Source organism: Zootoca vivipara, chromosome 3 (assembly GCF_963506605.1).
Source record: "Zootoca vivipara chromosome 3, rZooViv1.1, whole genome shotgun sequence".
NCBI lineage: Eukaryota > Metazoa > Chordata > Lepidosauria > Squamata > Lacertidae > Zootoca > Zootoca vivipara.
In genome coordinates this window covers 61,019,818-61,039,570 of record NC_083278.1, presented here as the reverse complement: position 1 = coordinate 61,039,570, position 19,753 = coordinate 61,019,818, and the positions used below count along the sequence as shown (strand labels likewise).

The following is a 19,753-nucleotide window of genomic DNA, read 5'->3' as shown; positions in this document are numbered from 1 at the left end:
GACCAGGTTGAACCCTGCAGGACCCCACTGGATAATTTGCACAGGGTTGAGCAGTCTTATGACTTTTATGTTATTACTACTGAAAGTGCTGGAGCAGATTCACTGTGCCTGATGCTCCCAACCCACAGAATTGCTTTAGGTGCATCCCATGGTCAACAGTATCAAAAGTTACTGAGAGGTCAAAGAGAAACAACAGCGTCATTCTTCCAGGGGGTTCCCCCCCCCCAACAAAGATGCTCCATCAGGTCTCAAATCAGTGCTTGATGCCAGATTTAATCTGGGCTTGATGCCAGATTGAAATGTGTAAAGAAAATCTCTTTTGTCCCAACATTCTTGAACTGCACCACCTTGCTAAATAAGGGGATATTAGTGACTGAGTGCTACTGGTAGTTGTCACACTCTTCTGGATCCAGGCAGGGCATATTTAAAAGTGCTGGCAGTGTGGTGTAGTGGTTAAGAGTGGTGGACTCATAATCTGGTGAACCAGGTTCGAGTCTCCACTCCTCCACATGGCAGCTGCTGGGTGATCTTGGGCTAGTCACACTTCTTTGAAGTCTCTCAGCCCCACTCACCTCACAGAGTGTTTGTTGTGGGGGAGGAAGGGAAAGGAGAATGTTAGCCGCTTTGAGACTCCTTCGGGTAGTGATAAAGTGGGATATCAAATCCAAACTCTTCTTCTCCTCCTCCTCTACAAAGAGTCAGTTACTGCTCTTTGTACCTATCTTTAGATAGAGTCTTCTGCTTCACGTAAGTGGGTTAGATTAGATGAGCCCCCTTCCAGCCCCAGAGTTCAAATATAACACTGGATAAGCCAAGGTAATTAATTTGTTCAGTCTGGATTGTATGAACTGTGGTTTCAGTGGGTCATAAACCACCATGATATTAGTATTGGTTGTTTTAATACTATTTTATAAGGTTCAAGATTTGTATTTTACTGTGACAAGCAGATGGTGTTTTCCTACAGCAGATCTTTGCCAGGGATGGTTTAATACAGTTCTCCCAGTGACATAGATCAACATGAGATAATTAACCAAAAGATTAACTTTCAGCACGTGGATACTTGTACTACAGCTTCTTATTACGTTTTGCTGTTAACACGTGTAGCATTTCAGCAATGGGTTTTAACATGCCCACACCTAGTGCTGCCATTGCTGTGTTTGCTGTTCACCTTAAAACAGCAAAGACATAATATTCTTTCCTGTTTTTCTTCCTTCCTTACCGTTGCATGATTGTTTCTATTTGCTCTGTGAGATTACTTGTATTTCAGCTGTCCTGATTTAAAATATATCTGCCATTGGGTCTGTGAAGGACACCCTTTATGTTGACCTCAATCCACCAGTGTCCTTAAATGAACTTTTTCACTTTTTGTCATGTGTGTGAATGGCTCCCATGATTTTTTTTTCTTAATTGCTGTGCTGGGAATTTCATTTTACCTTCGGCTTTATAGTAAATTCCCTTATCACATTTTTGAAAACCTAAGCTACCAGTTGTTTTCATGCTGAGTCTGGAGAAAGCAAGCAAACGTTTCAGGTTCAAAATACATGAGGAAGGACCATAGATACTAAATAAATTTTGGGTGCAAAACATGTACTCTGACAGTGAGCTATGGTCCTTCCTCATGTATTTTGAACCTGAAACGTTTGCTTGCTTTCTCCAGACTCATGAAAATAACATTCGTACCTCGGAAGTCGAACAGAATCTGTTCCGGAAGTCTGTTTGACTCCCAAAGTGTTCAGAAACCAAGGTGTGGCTTCTGATTGGCTGCAGGAAACTCCTGCAGCCAATTGGAAGCTGCAGAAGCCACGTCGAACGTTCAGGTTTCAAAGAACGTTCACAAACCCTAACACTCCCTTCCAGGTTTGTGGCGTTCAGGAACAAAAATGTTCGACTCTTAAGGTGTTTGGGATCCGAGGTACAACTGTACTGCCCTTCACCCAAAGATCACAGGGCAGTTCACAACATAAAAATACAAACTAATAACACAAAATAAATCATGTTCAGGGCGCTAGGTTTAGATGGGCTGAACTAGATGAACCAATTGTCTCATATAGCTGGCTAAAGTGTGATGCCAAGGGTTGCAGGCTCGATCCCCATAAGGGACAGCTGCTTATTCCTGCATTGCAGGGGTTGGGCTAGATGATCCTCAGGGTCCCTTCCACCTCTATGATTCTATGACTCAATTTGAGGCATTTAACAAGGTTAGAATTTGTTAGTACTCAGAATTGTCTCTATTCTTGATTCTTGCCATCTCCCAAATGTTCATGTGTACAACAGAAGGTAGTGCTATATACAAAGGCAGGACAGTATTTTTTTGGCTCCTACTCACAGCAGTTGGCAGTGATTGTCTGAATGCTTGCGAGGAGGTCTCTCTACATCAGAAAACACAGAAGTGTGTCCCTCCATTTCCTGCCTCATACCTCAAAAACACAGGAGATGATATTCAAAATTGGCATCACTTTTGATCGTAACATTGCCTCATAATGTCTCTTTTTCCTCCCTTCCTTTCCCCTTTAACTGTGTAGATAAGACTTGAGAATGGAACTTGGATTGTGCTGAGCATCCAAAAATAGGATTTTCTGTTCTTCAGCACAGGTACAGCAAGCTGCAACTTTGCTTTGGGTTTCTCTGGAAGTCATGAACGCTCCACACAAAAGCCCTTCTCTGTTCTGAGCAAAAATAGTTTCTATCAAGAGAGACAGGGTTTTGCCATTGAGCCTGGCAAACTGCATCTCCTTCTTTGTTTGCCGTGCAAGCTTAGAAAGTCTCTCTGCCTCTTTTGGCAGATGCTTCTATATAACAAAGACATGAGAGAACACCCCCTCCTTTCCCAATACATTGGAAATGGTTGAACTTTGGCCCTTAATTTGCTGACACCCTAAGGGAGTGTAAAAGCAATGACGTCTTTACTTGTTTCATCTGCACAACAGGAAACGCTAGTGGCCTCCCCTTCTTCCTGCTATGAGAAAGTAGTGTCGTGGTCCCCCGCCCTCCCTTGCCTTAGAGTTGGCTGAGACCTAGTTTCAGGTCTGCACTCTGTATTGAGCTAGTCCTAGCACACTGCTGTGATTGATGTCTCCATCCAGCACAACAAACCAATCAGTTTGCAGCTACTGTGCTTTAGTGAGGGTCAGAAATAAGATAACCCCCCAGCCCTACCCCATTTCTTTGGGAAAGTGTCAGGGGAGAAAACTACTGTTTTCTTTGATGGGATTCCCCAAGAAATCTTTAAAATAAAACCTCCTAATTAGCCCTTTGCTGGTGATGCAATGTAGCAGAAACAGCACTTAAAAATAAAAGGATAATTGTTGTTTAGTCGTTTAGTCGTGTCCGACTCTTCGTGACCCCATGGGCCAGAGCACGCCAGGCACTCCTATCTTCCACTGCCTCCCACAGTTTGGTCAAACTCATGTTCGTAGCTTCGAGAACACTGTCCAACCATCTCAGCCTCTGGCGTCCTTCTCCTAGTGCCCTCCATCTTTCCCAACATCTGGGTCTTTTCCAGGGAGTCTTCTCTTCTCATGAGGTGGCCAAAGTATTGGAGCCTCAGCTTCAGGATCTGTCCTTCCAGAGAGCACTCAGGGCTGATTTCCTTCAGAATGGATAGGTTTGATCTTCTTGCAGTGCATGGGACTCTGAAGAGTCTCCTCCAGCACCATAATTCAAAAGCACCAATTCTTCGGCGATCGGCCTTCTTTATGGTCCAGCTCTCACTTCCATACATCACTACTGGGAAAACCATAGCTTTAACTATACGGACCTTTGTTGGCAAGGTGATGTCTTTGCTTTTTAAGATGCTATCTAGGTTAATAGGTACATTTTAAGCTAATGGTTGAAAGAGAACCCCGTTTTAATATGTTCTTTAAAAGTATTAAAGCTGAGCAGAGTTTTTGTATGTGAAAACCAGTTTAACCTTCCTCCCTGTTCCCTTTAAAGACTACAGCTGTAATGGATTTTTCTGTTGTGATGTGATAACTATTTGTTACATTATTTAACTCCCAAGTTTGAATGTCTTGATTTAACTAAGTTTGACTATCAACGCTTGCTGCCAATGAGTGTATTCAACATTTCCCCTAAAAAAACGACTGATATTAATAGTGACCATTGGGGATCTGTGAAGTTCTGCAAAATGGTTTGTAGGCGGGATGTACGGAAAAAATCCTCTTCTTCTTCTTCTTCTTCTTCTTCTTCTTCTTCTTCTTCTTCTTCTTCTTCTTCTTCTTCTTCTTCTTCTTCTTTGATCACTTGTAGCACACACTGCACTTTTGATGAGCTTGGGATGATGTGTGGCTTCTTTTCAAGTAGATTTGTTTTGGGGGAATAGGTCTGGAAGCTGAGCTGAGCTGAGCATGGTGAAATGCTGTAGAAAGCCTGTCGACCCTTGTCTTCCTTACCTTAGTCTAACAAAATTGGTTAATCATGCTTCTCAATAGCAGTTGCTGGAAACCACAAGTGCAGAGAGCACTTCTTGTGGTCTTTCTTTAGGCATCTGGTTAACCACTGTGCGAATAGGATGCTGGACTAGGTGAGCCACTGGCCTGATCCAGCAGGTCCTACTTGTGTTCCTAGAGGATGCATTGGATCAGGATCAGCAGTGGTGAAAATATGTTTCAGCCAGTTCGAAAAATGAATTTTAGTGATATACTGTATAGTGTTCTTCATAAGTTCTTATGCAGAAGATATGCTGGATTGTTGATAGCCTTTAAAAACTTGTCCAGTGGCTGTGAAGAGACAAATGATCATTTCCCAGTCTTCTTTGGGGATTGCCAATGTTTATATAACAAAAAAAGAATACCCAACATATCTGATGGGAGTTTATAACTGCTCATACGATCTGGTACTTGTATCCAAATTCCTTTATTTTAGGACATGCCCAGTATATATGGATAATGCCAGCTCTAACTGCTTGATGGTAACAGGTGTAATTAGTTAAAAGAATGATATGTTAGCTCTAAACTTAATGAAAGCAAAATTAAGGACGTATTGTTACAATTACCTTTATCTCTGCTCCTGTTGTTATTAACATTCTTGCTCTTTTCCTTGGTAGACAGTTTGGTTTGAATAGCTGTATGTTTGCATAAATATTGGTTAGATGGTAGAGTTATTACCATTGCATGGGGTTAATTACTTTCTGCATCGGTTGTATTTTCTGGACACTATGTTCAACATACACATTGTTGAATAAAAAGAAGAAGCTGCATTTGATACCAGTCTGTGAAGACGTTAGAATTATGAGGTGCGTTCTTCGCCAAGGGATCCCCATAACCCACTAACCTGCTATGTTGTGAAGTTTACAGGAAGCCTTGAGTGACCGGCCTTGAAGTTCTGCTAAACCCTTATTTGCTTGTTCATTTCGTTCTGGCACATTCGGTAATGGTAGGTGGATAGCTGTGGTTTGTGGATGAGAGCCACAGGTTTCCCACCACTGGCCTAGAGATACATATTCACATTCTTCTATAGCAAGGTGGTTGTGGGCAGAAGTGTAGTATGGCAGGAGTTGGTGCCATCCCTAAAGTAGGGGAATGTACAGCTGGAGCTCTTACACTTCAGAATTCTGTACTAGTTTCACTGGCTATGTATGAGCAGAGCGAAAAGGAAACGGTACAGCTGTTCTTTCATAGAACTATATCATTAGGTTTTACGGCTGAATATTATAACTACTTTTGAGATTGGAAGCAGGAATGATTTGAATGGATGAACATTTGATTGCTTATGTTGAGATTCAAGAGACAAATGGTTTTTTGGGGGTGGGGCTGTTTTTATTTCCAGACCAAAAAAACCCACTACAGGATAATGTGTCTAAAGTCTCTTTAGTTACGGCTAAAGAGAAGAAATAAAGTCATTTGTTGCTCTTAACACTTGCTCTATAATTTTTAAAACAGAACTCCCCGTAGGGTCATTAGGCATGAACGTATTACGACAAACATACCCCTTGGGAGAGTTTATAGCTGGTTTATGTAAGAGGGAAAGGGAGGGTTATGTGAGTGCACTCTCAATAAGAATAATTGCTTTTGGAATCAGTCTTTCTTAAGTATTGTATTCTCTCTCTCTCTCTCTCTCTCTCTCTCTCTCACACACACACACACACACACACACACACACAGAGAGAGAGCTTATTTTAAAGTACCTCCCATTATCCCAATAACAACACTATTTATAATAATATTTATAACAATTATTAATAACAACATGCTAAAATTATTTACAACTATGGAGCCAGGCACTGTTCTAAGCACAGAACATGGATAGGCACTAAGGTTGTGTGCACACCATATATTTAAAGCACACAACCCATCTCCAAGAATCTTGGGAACTGTAGTTTGTTAAGTGTTCTGGAATTGTAGCTCTATAAGCTGCAGTTCCCATGATTTTTTTTTTGAGGGGAGGTATTTGTGGTTTAATGTGTGATGTGTACACAGTCTAGTTAAGCTCTGTGGCAACTGATAATGTATGTAGCCAAACAACCAAGACCCTCACTGTGTGACCTGAACTATAAGAAGACCCTCCTCCTCCTTTCTCCACCCCAGTTTCTTCCAAGAGATGCTTCCCCCTCATTTTGTCATGCAGAAATTATATAAGGCATCTATGAGTGCAGTTTTGAGTTCCATTCCAAAGACACTTTGGTTCCTGGGGGATACATGGGTGTGTATAATATTTTAACGTGAGGGGAAAGAGGTTGCCATAGCGTTCTTTCGTAAGCCAACTAATATTTTTTTTGTAAAGTCTCCTGGTGGTTCAAGAAATGAAAACAGCAAACCCAAAGGTCGCTCCATTTCATAATTTGGCAATTCCCTGGCAACTGAGCATTTGGCTGTTCTGATCCGTTTTTACTGTACTTCTTCACTAACCTGCAAATTTACCTCAATAGGTAGAGGTCACTTTCACCCTGCAACAACTGCACAAGGATGGAGTTGAGCATTTCAGATGTCCTTGTCTCTTTGCATCTACCGCTGCACGCAGTTTTCATACCAGTGCCTGCTTGTACCTGTTGATACTTGGTGGTTCTATGGAAGCCACCTATGTGATGTCATTTAAGGAGGATGTTTTTCTTGTTAACAGCTGCAGAAGCATTTGTTTGTGGCTTCAACTTGGTGGCTACAATGTAAAATTTGTTTTGTTTTGTTTGGCTTTTGTTTAAATCACTTGGTAGCGTGAAGAATTTAGCATTGAGACCTAGAGCTGAACTCACATGGACTGAGATACAGTACTTGGGCTTTATTCCACGTAAGGCATGAAAGTAATCTTTAGGTCAGGTTTAGCCAACATGGTGCTCTTCAGATGTTTTGGAGCACAACTCCCATCATCCCCGATCATTGGCAATGATGACCAGGCCAGATGGAAATTGTAGTCCATCCAACAAGTGGAAAACATCACAATGGCTACCCCTGCTTCAGGACATTTGAGGCTGTCTTGTAGAGATGAGTCTCCCAAGCACCGCTGTTGTATAAGCAGCACAAAAATGGAAATGAGCAGAAGCAGCATAACAGTCGTTCATTGTGGGTGACACCCTGGCCGCTATGCCTTTTTGTTTTGTGGCTTTGTTCTGTTCTGTTCTGTTTTACTGCACTATTTGTGCAAGTGACATTTCCTTTTTACAATTTGCATGAACGGTTAAAAAAAAAAACCAGAGAGGGAGGCTTCCTCTCACATTTATCCAAATTATCAAACTTTCCAGAGTGTGTTTCTTGCATTTTTCTTTTCCATTTTGTGAACCAGTTGTCCATATTGGATGAAAACCCTGCTTTGGACCTAGGAGACAATATTTTAAACTTTGGTTCCATTGTTTGGCCATGCTGTATATTACAGCTGGTTAACTGTGACACCACGTCTATTAACTCAAAAGCCAATTATCAACTTAGTAGCGTTAATTAAAAAAAAAAGTGCTCAAGTTCTTTGCCGGGGCAGCAGCAAGACTCTCTTAATATAACTTTAATTGGATTATGAAAGCAAGGTACAGATCCCCCATGCTTATCCTGAGATCTGACAAATAATTCACTATGCATTTCATCACAGTATTGCCATACATTGTGTTGGTATTCCAGAAGGGGGTGAGAGGGACCCTCCTTGTGCCCCTAATTCTAGTGATGGGAGATGGTTTCACACTTTACAGGATGGCAGTAGTAGCCATTTATACTTCTTTGCCAGGGAAACTCTCAGTGCATTGCAGAACTCCTGCACAAAGGTCTTTGAGTGGAGGAGGAAAGAGAAACACCAAGGGAATGGATAACCCTTGGCCCCTATTGCAGAACCTTCTGAGAATAACCTCACCTCTCTCCTGCTGGATACAAGTCATCCCCGATTTTCATGGGTGTTGTGTTCCATGTCATCACGGGCAATGGCAGAGCATGCTTAAGCCCGCTTTGCCCGGTTCTGTGTTCTGCTCCCTTTTCTGGTCACTTCCAGGTTGCTGCGATGCACATGTGAATGGTTTTGCATAAATTGGATGTGTGTAAATTGGTTGTTGCCTGTACAAGGTATTGCCAAGGGGTTGAATAGTATTTTTCATGGTGCTTGTGCCACAATGACGGCTTCTTTAGCAGAAACTTGTGCTGTAGCAGTTTGTGACTCATATCGCAAGCTACCTTGGTTGTATATTGAAACCTCTTTTTTATTTTTTAAATCCTCATTTGGCATCTAATGCTAGGAATTTTCCACTGTGGAAGCTGAAATAATTCCTCTCAATTATACCTTATCATTTGCTAGCTTAAAAACTGTAAAAATATAATTTTCACTAACTACTTAGTTGCACAGGATGTGCTGCATGGAAATTAGCAGGTGCAAATGAAGTTCAATTTAATGAGGGGAGAAGGGGTGGAAAGTCATATTTTTCAGAAAAGAAGATATTGCTAAATTTTTGCTTGTGAATGCATTTATTAGCTGTTCTCTAGAGAAGGGGTTTAGGAAAGTGAATGCCAACCCAACTTTTGGTTAGTCAAGCAACTGGAGTACAGATTTTTGTGTGTGTTGCAAATTAAGGCAGATAAGCTTCATGATATCATAATTTAGAACCTTCAAGCAACTTGTAGGGTGGGAAGGTTAGACAAGGCGTTGGCAAGATTTCCTTCCTTCTCTCTTCTGCCATGAGTTCCTTATTTGGTGGGTGAGATGAGTCTTGAGAGGTTGGTGCCACATTCACAGCATTCTTGAGAGATGTAATCCTGGTTTTCAGTGCCCCCAAAATGAGTTCAGGGCTGAGCTTGTACTCCCTTCCCCTATTCCCTCGTTCTGTTGCAGGGGTTTGCTTTAAAGAACCAAATGGCTGTGTTCTACCTCTACAATCAGAGCATTTTGCTTCTGAGTACCATTTGCTGGAAACTGCAGGAGAGGAGAGTGCTGCTGAGCTCAAGTTCTGTTTACCTGGCTGGCCACTGTGAGAAAAGTTTGATGTCTTAGATGGGCCACTGGTCTTACCTAGCACAGCTCTTCTTACATTCTTAAACACAGTGAACATATTTCATCCCTTGAGCACTCCAGACCCAAATCTGCCAATGAATCCTGACCAGGCATCTGCATCTGCTTGACCCTCCCTGCTACTTGGAATTTCCTCTTGGGCATTGGTTTTTGACAATTATGGGGGCTCTCTACCCTGACTAGAGACCTTCACTACGTTTATCACCCACCTCACTGCAAATTCCTCATCTTCTGCATGCATAGAAAGGTTACCCCAAGAGAAGATAGTTGTTTATCTTTAAATATGACAATATTGACAAACATATGTTTGCATTATACAACAGTGCTATGAAGTGGCAACCACTTGCCTGTATGAATGGCAGGAGACATTTCCAGAGAGTTGGATCATGTATAGGTCCTCAAAGTATCCTCAATGAAAGCTAGGTGAAAGGGCAAGTTGGTGAAACCTGTCCGGCTAAGGAACTGTTTCCAGTCAGTTTGCTTGGATCCTTGAATGCTTTGCAAAGGATTGTGTGCTGCTTCTGGTCAAAAGAGCAAGACAGTATTGTGCCCAGTGCCCTGACACTATAAATCCTGGAACGTGGGGCTATAGGAAAATGCCCAGGGGGTGGATCACTTTTAGCAGTCCTCTGCTCAAAGCATGTTATCTGCCTTAATAGTGACAAAAGAGGTTGTGAGCTTTTGAATTAAGCTGAGCAGAATGGAGATGTAGCCAATTTGCAGCATGCCTGAGGACTAAATAATTCGGAATGACAAGGATAATAGGTGGAAATTAATCCTCTTCCCATTCTGTCCAATAGATAATTCTGTGAAATGGTGAGAAAAAATATAGTCTGTAAATAAATAAGTTCAGTAAAAGAAATTCTACCTGTTTTTCTCTGATGTTCCTTTTTGAGAAAATATATGGCCACAATTAATTTTGGTGTTTACGCTTCTGTTTATAAATGTCAGTGTACTTATTGGTAATGGATTTCCCCCACTCTTCTGAAAGATACATTGTACTATTTTAAAGTACAGGCTGTTGAAGATTTATTCCCCGTGTTTGCATTCATGGGATTGTTGTTTATCACATGATGGTATATGTTAACATTCCACAGAGTGGGAAGTGACGAAGACAGGATGTTTGTGTTACTGTGTTTCCCGAAGTGGGACTATTGTCCTTTGTTCATTCTCTTTGCTGCCTGATGCTAGAGAGAGAGGGAGCCATGTTGCAGTGCTCTATGTGTGTTTATATGTAAATAAACGTAGATCAGCCAAATGCTGTGCTCTGTTACGCAACTGCGCAAACTCTGTGGATCTGTAAGTGTGCTGATGTCAGTTGGCATCAGTCGCTGTGATGTTCGGGCTGAAGAAAGCTTTTGAAGCTTCAGAACGATCGCCCAGGAGGGAGGGAACATGCCAGTCGGGCATGTGTCTCTGTCAGGGTCCTACTCGAAAGTAAGAGATCCTAACATAGGCAACCCCTGATTTGCGTGGTGGCTGCACATCATGGTGTGCAAGGGCGGAGCACACACAAAGCTGCTCCGCCTGTTACGCCCCCACCCCCACCTTGTTCTGTACCCTTATTCACCCCCTTTTCCAGCCACCTGCAGGTCACTGCGGTGTTTGCATAAGCGGCCGTGCATAAATTGGATATGCATAAATCGGTCATTGCAGTCCCAGTCCCAGTGCCACCCTCCACTGAGGAAGTGACTAAAGTAATAATAAACTGAAGCAGACAACAGTCTGGATTAAAAACGGCCGTAGCTTTATTGATTGCAGGTGGAATTTTGGCTCAGGCCAAAGGGCTGAGGGCTGAAACTTTTTCAGCGTCGTGCCAAGGATTATGGCCTCCTCAAGTTGTCCATCTACTGAAGTGGCCATCCAAAAGCTGCTGCTGGAAGCTCTACAGCCCGTCTGCCACATGCTTGGCTTTTGGACAGAGATTTCCACTGAGACCCCTCTAATGGGGTACCCTGAATATGCTGTTGGTTTTGGATAGGGTGATGCACCGCTTCACCCAAAAGCTTTGATGGTTAGGATTCCATCCAATGCCTTAACTGCCCAAAGTTGTGATGTTTTGTTATGGGGAAGGCAAAATCTCTAGATGGAGCAAATTGTCTACAGGCAAATTCGTTCCTGGCTCGGAATACAGGAACTATTGGCAACCATAGCAAGCTCAGGAAACACAAGGAGGAGCTGGGGAACAGACAAAAGTTATTGGTTTTTTTTTTTTTAGGCCAGGCGGTCCTTGCTGTTGTAGCTTCAACCAGCGAAACATAAAAAGAAAGCTCTGTGTTTTTTTGCATCTTGGGGTGGGGCATGGTGATGTCTGGGAATTGGCCTGTTCAACCTGACTTCAGGTCCGATGGCATGTGGGCATTGTGACTGGTCTAGTCCCTGACTGCTGGACTGCAGCAGTGTATTCATTTCCCCCACTTTTAAATTTTTTTCTACCTTTGTGTGTGCACGTACTTCCCCTCCCCTTCCCCTTCCTGGTCTGAGCATGCATTTGATACGGCAGTTGTGTTCCTGGCACTGTGGCAGCATAATATGTATATGGGGTGGCCCTGTCAGGCTCTTCTGAGATAGTATGTGGTTTAGCCTGAGCTGCCTTAGTGCAGTTACATTTTAAAGAGCTGAGGCGAGAGCTGTGAACAGCAGCAGGATGCAGGCACAGTGGGACATGGCTGACAGTCAACAATTCGTGCCCTGCATCTGCGAAAAGTCCTATGTGTGCTTGCCATTTAAATTCTGCATGAATTTAGCAGCAAAAATAGAGAGGGGCGATTAGATTAAGGGAGGATCCTCACCAGAGGTGCTTTTCAGAGGTACCGTATTTTTCCATGTATAAGACGCCCCCATGCATAAGACACCCCCTCCTTTTGGGGACCCCAAATTCAGAAAATGGGCATATACGCTATCTGTGTATAAGATGCCCCCAGATTTTTAACCTTAATGTATTTTAAAGTAAAACAAAGCCTAGTCTTATACATGAAAAAGTACAGTTTTTTAAAAAAACTTAATTATGGAGGAGGGTGAAGATGAATGAAAGATGAACGCACGCCACTGTTCTCTTAACCACAGCCCACGCAACTCATGATCGTATGTTATCTTTATAGGGTTGCTCAATAGCTATGGAGATAATGTGAAGTGCATTGGCAACACTAACAGCAGAGTTCTACATGTTATAGATTATATGTAGTATAGTGGTTAGAACGTTGGACTATTCAAATCTCCACTTGGCCATGAAACTCATTGGGTGACCTTAGGCCAGCCACCTTCTCTCAGCTTAGCCTACCTTATAATGTTGTTTTGATGATAAAATGGGGAGGAGGTGAGCCATGTGTGTCACCTTGAGACTGGCAGGGAAAAACAAGATATAAATGTAGTAAAATATGGATATAAACACAGACACAAGTCTCATTGAGTTCACTTACTCTCAAGCTTGCAGCCCCAAATGCTACATAAAATCTAAGCTTTATTAGTTCATTTATAATATAAATATTAAAATTACAGTGGTACCTCGGGTTACAGACGCTTCAGGTTACAGGCACTTCAGGTTGAAGACTCCGCTAGCCCAGAAATAGTACCTCGGATTAAGAACTTTGCTTCAGGATGAGAACAGAAATCGTGTGGCAGAGGCATGGCAGCAGTGGGAGGCCCCATTAGCTAAAGTGGTACCTCAGGTTAAGAACAGTTAAGAACAGACCTCCAAAACCAATTAAGTTCTTAACCTGAGGTACCACTGTATTAATTATCTAAAATTTATGGTTGGTTAGGCCCTGTATAAATCCATATAGCAAGGACTGTTTCATACATGCCATTCCCTGTACTCACAAAGGCTTTGAGAGAGAGCTTTTGTGCTTCTGCGCAGGCACGGACCACGCAGAACACGCACGCGGCAAAAAGACTTCCAGGGTTGTCCACTTTGTAAGTCGAAACCTTCGGAAGTTGAGGCATTCGGATGTCGAGGTACCACTGTACTTAATATGAATTACTGAAAAGTATCATTGGCAGTTTCCATACTCAGGATCTTATAGGCAGAATTTTTTTCCACATGTAGTCTTTGGACCTGACTGCATTTGAGCTTCCTTCTCCTTTTATGCCACATTGCTTTGAAATTTAAACTGATCTCAAACTGGCTTTCATTTTCCAGTGTCACAAAGAAATGAGAACTGCCTTGTGATTTAAAGAAAAAATTGAGAGCAGTAATGCCTGGCCATCAAGTCTAATGGGTTGTGTACCGTACATTATATGTTGCAAGTTGAATTTCTGGATTGCTAGTGAAGGCTATAGGATTCTATGAAGTAAAAAGTCCTATAATCTGAACACTGAGAAATAGGAATTCAGCTATCATACGTCTTTATAGAGGATCTGGTGGGTAAAAATAGTAACACAAGTGGTCTTGCATTGTCTTGGCAAATTGTATTTATTTTTTAATATACTACTAACCTAACTTGATTTCTGCAGAGCCAGTCCTATCCATCCCTACGTTTTGGCTCTTAGTAATGATCCCATTGCTTCCTTATGCTTCAGACAGATTCCATTTTTCCCTCTTCTCTCTTCCCCAGCCCACCCTTATTCCATGTCTCACACCTACTCTTGCAATCTTAAGAATTATTTTTCCTGCAATCTCATAGCCTCAGTGCATTTAGTTACATTTGATGAGATGCTCCACTTAAAGCTGTGTGCTTCTGGAAACTCAGATTTGATTACTATTTCTGACAAATCGGAGCCGGGAATAGAAATCTTATGAAAACTGCTTACCTTTACATTTTATGCCATGGACAGTTTTCACCTCCACTGCAATGGTGATCCCAGTCTTTGAGTGACCTTGTGTCACTGAGCTAGCATGGCAGAATCTGAATGGTCTTCTACAATACAGACAAAGCTTCCAGTTTGTTCTTTATCAGATTTTCTTCTGTGATCTCTGGCACCAAAGGGTGTATGAAGGAAAAAAGTTTGGAAGCTGCTTAAGAAAACCCCCAAGGATACAAGGAATAATGTTGAAGATATTGCACTGCTTGCTAGGAAATTTTTCAAGGTGTTTGCCCTGAAGGAAATAAAGTAATACCAGGGCAGTGTCTTTATTAGCACAATCAAAATGGGAGGACCCAAATGTTTGTACAGTCATACCTCATGTTGCGACCGCTGCGGGTTGCGTTTTTCCAGGTTACGAATGCGGCGGACCTGAAAGTGTTTACTTCCGGGTTTTGCCGCGCACGCATGCGCAGAAGCGTTCTATTGTGCTTTCGCGCATGCGCAAAAGCGCCACTCAGGTTGCTTTTTGGGGTGCAAATGGTACCCCGGAAAGGATCGGGTCTGCAACCCGAGGTACCACTGTACATTTATTTTGTGATACGTTGGTTGTCCTAATAGAGGTATTGCCCTAATATGAATTTAGGAAAGTATATGGTATAAATGAAGGGTACTTTTTTTATATATAAAAAAAGCAATGGGTACCATATTTCCCAAGCCCAAGAGATAACTGTGTCATGTTCAAAGTTGTATGTGTTATGAAAAAGGGCTTCCTCTCTTTATCTTTTTTAGAGAAAGATGTGGATCCTAACTTTTGGCTTTGTGAACGGATGCACCTGTTCACAGAAGAAAATTTAGGATACAAGTCAAAGAGTTTACATATGTATGAACTGGCACTGGCAACTGTCTTTCTACAGAAATTTGTTGGAGAAATGATACTAATGAGTACAGATGGGCATATGTTGTGCAATAGTATATAATTATGTGGTAAAATGTATGCTGTCATCAGATGTTTCATGGGGTTGTTGGGGTAATTATCAACACTCCTTCCTCTGCTGAATAGTTTATGGTTTTGCCAGATTATTCAGTAAGACACTAGCCCAAAAGATAAAAGTTAAGGTTGAAACTCTATAGCACTATTATAACATTAGCGAATTGAACATATATATATAGAGAGAGAGCAAGAGCGAGAGCGAGAGAGAGAGAGAGAGAGAGAACGCTATACACTTGGAGTAAGCCCAACAGAACACAGTAGCACTTATTTCAGAGTAGGCATCCAAGGGACTGGGCCGTAAGCTTGAGTTCCAAGGTATGACAACAATTCCTTTAAAAAGAAGTTTGAAACAATGCTTGTGCAGAAGTTTGAATACTTTATGTGCTACATAAAACCTCAATTATTTTGCATTTCCCCTTTTCCTTTTTATTTCTGAAAATCTGTTTTTAGCCTTCATTGTACACTATGTTTATAATTTACATTATTATCAATTAAAAAGTGAAATTTATGGTATATTTAAACAACAAGAGGGATTAATCAACTCCCTCCCATTAAAAATCAGGCAGTCATTGTCCCTGTTCAGTTTCAGATGCCAGGTTAAATTGGTTTTTATTACAGGAGGCCTTTGAATTTTGTTCAATTTTTTTAATAGTCTGATGTTTTAATCTATGTGTTTTATTATCTATGGGCTCAATGATGGTGATTTGCTGCTTTAACAAAAATAGTTTTGCAATCACTCTAGCTAGGGAACAAGATAATAGTAAGATATTTTCCAATAATGTCATTCTGGCACATTTACCAACTTATTTATGTGTATTTCTTTGCTCTTTGGATTTATTTGTCTGGTACTGGTGTACTGTACTGTGTTATTGTTTAGTCAATGTTGTTTCCTCTGCATTTTATGTTTGGTTTGTTCTTTGTATTTTTGTCTGTTAAAAATGCTTTATAAGCATGTATATAATAATTTTAAAAAACCCAATGTTTTCAATTCTGTATGTTGTACATTCCCTCTCCCCCTGTCAGCCGCTCTGATTGGAAAATGTGATATAAGTTCATCAAGTAAGTTAAAATATATTCCGGGGACCGGGGAGGAGGTCTTTTACTCCCAGCATGTGGCAAAGTAAATTCTTAAAGTAACACAGTGAATTAAGGCACAATAATATCCTCACCCTCTCAACTTTAGTGCCAAAAAGCCTTCATTTATTTCAGTCTGAAACTGAGGCAGTAGACCTACTCAGCCAGAAATGCTGACTGAGAGAAAAGGACTATTTTGGTCTAAGCAGCATTACTGAGAGGCTGAGCAGATTCAATAGACTTGCTTAATAGTTTCTTGAGGAAAAGTTTACCTTGAAACATGTCCGGAATAAAATTCTGCAGAACTCAGCTGACCAAACAAACAAAAACCTGATGGAAGGGATGTCAAGGGATAGAAAGACAGGAATCGCTTTGGGAGGAGCAATCACCGGAAAATGTCATTTAAATATCTGACTGAAAAGAATTTTTTTTTTAAAAAAAATGCAACTGTATACACAAACAAAACTCACTCCATTTATGTTTCCTGTGCAGAACGAGTGAGTCTTACTACTACAGCTGGCTACTTAATGGTGTTCAATTTCACTTCAACATTATGTTAACGTTTGTAGAACACTGCAAAAGGTAAAAACAGATTATGCTACTTGTTTGTAAAACACAAGCTTGTGATCTGTATGTGCTGCTATAAGGTGCAGTCATGTACATAATTTAAAAACCCACAAAAAAGTTGTAAAAGAGGTGTTGACTCTCAACTTAATACCTGAAATATATCTTTGTAGTATTGTAATGGTATGTAAAAGGCTGAAGGAAAGTGGGGTTTTTTTTTGTGTGTGTAGGTGAATACAGTGTCTGTAGGTGAATAGAGCAGACTTACAGTCACTCAACAGGATTCTTCCTCTGCAGCTCACACATGCACCCCCAAACCTGGTTTGGGGGAACCATATGGAACAGATTTGGTGTGTGTTGAGGGGCTGCAGGGGAGAACAGAAGCATGACTTTCTGTGTGTGAAAATCTGCAACGTCGAATTTATGTGTGTGCGAATTAGTTTTTAAAGTATACTTTTAATTAATTTAGCAGACATTTCAAGCAATGTTACCATATGCCATAGCTCCATATGTTTCCTGTGATATACTTAATGGATGAGAGGGTTTTTTTTTGTTTTGTTTTTTTACAAATTAAAAGGAAATCTTGCTTTGCAAAGATGTACTACAGTGACCGTTGGAGGGCTAAATCCTCTGCTTTTGTCGTTGACTTTTTGAAAGGAAAGTTTTCCATCGACACAGAAACCAAACATGCCCCTGATAGAAGAGCTTGCACATAGCTGACAAATGCAGACGTGTGTGTGATGTGTTGCAAAACATAAAAAATAAAAAATAAAAAATGGCATGGATGGTTGAATATATTGGTGAAAAGACAGCATTTCTTCTTTGAAGAAGTTTGTGAAGTGGGCTGCTAGTCACCTTAGCACATCCACATGCAACAATGAATTCAGAAGCAGCTCAAGGCTGGCAGAGTGAAAGCTAGTATGTATGCTGCATTCTGCTATGGAAATGTAGCCATATTGATAAGTATAAGTTGCAGCATGAGATGGAGTTGCCCTATCGTTAGTTTTCATGCCCCGGATTAAGATCAGTGGTAGTCACTATGCTTTTTCTGCACATTTGCAGTAATTAGAAGGTTAATCAGCATTTGAGGACAATACAGTGGTACCTCGGTTTAAGTACACAATTGGTTCTGGAAGTCTGTACTTAACCTGAAGCGTACTTAACCTGAAGCGAACTTTCCCATTGAAAGTAATGGAAAATGGATTAATCCTTTCCAGACGGTCCACGGAGTATTTAAACTGAAGCGTACTTAACCTGAAGCGAACTTTCCCATTGAAAGTAATGGAAAGTGGATTAATCCATTCCAGACGGGTCCCTGAAGTACTTAAACTGAAAGTACTCAAACCGAAGCATACTTAAACCGAGGTATGACTGTATTGTGAACAGTCTGCAGATGGGACATTGAGACAGACACATTTCTATATGTTACTGTTGCGATTCTGTTCCTGTTCTAGTTGCTATACTATCAAATGGCATAACCTCAAAAACAAAAATACTACAGTGGTACCTCGGTTTATGAACACAATTGGTTCCGGAAGTCTGTTCATAATCTGAAGCGTTCATAAACTGAAGCGAACTTTTCCATTGAAAGTAATGGAAAGTGGATTAATCTGTTCCAGATGGTCTGCGGAGTACTTAAACTGAAGCGTTCATAAACTGAAGCGAACTTTCCCATTGAAAGTAATGGAAAGTGGATTAATCCGTTCTAGACGGGTCCGCAGAGTACCCAACCTGAAGCGTACTTAACCTGAAGCATGGGTGTAATTGGTTCCGGAAGTCTGTTCATAAACTGAAGCATTCATAAACTGAAGCGAACTTTCCAATAGAAAGTAATGGAAAGTGAATTAATCCGTTCCAGATGGGTCCGTGGCATTCGTAAACCGAAAATTCGTAAACTGAGGTGTTCATAAACAGGTTCCACTGTATGTCACTTTGGTAGCATCTTTTTCTTTCAGCGCATGCTGTGACGTATCACATGCCCCTTTGGATCTTTAAATAGCAGTATTGTATCTTTGTGATGTCAGAATACAAATAATTAAAAAATGATTTGTCACTCTCCTTAATAAAAATTGGCACTTGCTGTGGTGTAGACAAGGGACAAATTGGTGGATCTCTGCTGTTCTCAGAGATGCTGATTCTTCTTTGGGCTTCTTGTCACAGATGCCTGTACTGTTTAATATTGGTTTTATCTCTGAATTTGAGGCTATCTGAGGACTGAGACTGTTCTCGTGTTTGGCCAGTTTGTGATCATGTCTCATGAAAATTCGCAGTAAGAAGCTAACAGTTAAAGGAACAGAGCTCCAAAAGAAGCAGAGCGGGACACATTAGTGAACACATTTTTATAATTAAAAACAAAAAAGGAAGAAGAGAACAAGGAATGCTTAGTTCAAAAGCAGAATTAAACTCTAGAAAGTTCTGAATTTATAATTAAAGCGGACTCTTCATCTTAAAGTCTGGGAAAAGTATAAAAGCAAACAAACTGAAGCAATGAATTTAAAAGATAAATCTTCTCTAATATAGTTGATTCTGCTCTGCCCCCTCAAAGAAATTATTTACATTATTGGGATGATATATGTTTTTGAAATATATCCTCCAAAATGAGAGTTACCCACTGTAGAATTCCCAGCAAGGTAGGGGTTACCCAAGGACAACACAGCAGCAGTAAAGTAATTTGATTATGTATGCACTGTAGGTAAGGTAGTACCAAGGGGCTTTTTGAGAGCAGAGCCAGGAGGCATCAGAATCCCTCACCTGTGGCAGTTTCCTTTTTGGGTGAGGGGAGGAGGCAGTCATTTTCTGTCCCCACCATTTTTAAACTTTCAGCACCACCGGACTGGTCTATTGTCTTAAATAGTGAAGAAAGTGCATTTCAATCCTGGATGTAGAGCCGCCTTGCAGGCAAACATTTTGGCACCATTTTAAACTCTCCTAAGCTATTGTAATTTATATGGCTGATACAGTTACATGCCTACC

At 41.0% G+C, this 19,753-nt stretch overlaps 1 protein-coding gene across 3 annotated transcripts in view; it reads left to right on the top strand.

The window, feature by feature from the left end:
- Positions 1-19,753, top strand: part of HIVEP2 (HIVEP zinc finger 2) — a 155,015-nt gene that overhangs the window by 20,875 nt on the left and 114,387 nt on the right. The window contains exon 1 of one of the 3 annotated variants that reach the window (XM_035108848.2): positions 1,571-16,798. The exons of the other annotated variants lie outside the window; for them this stretch is intronic. The gene's annotated coding sequence lies outside the window, so the exon portion shown is untranslated. Of the gene's footprint in view, positions 1-1,570; positions 16,799-19,753 lie in introns of those variants that run through there. 3 annotated transcript variants of the gene reach the window in all.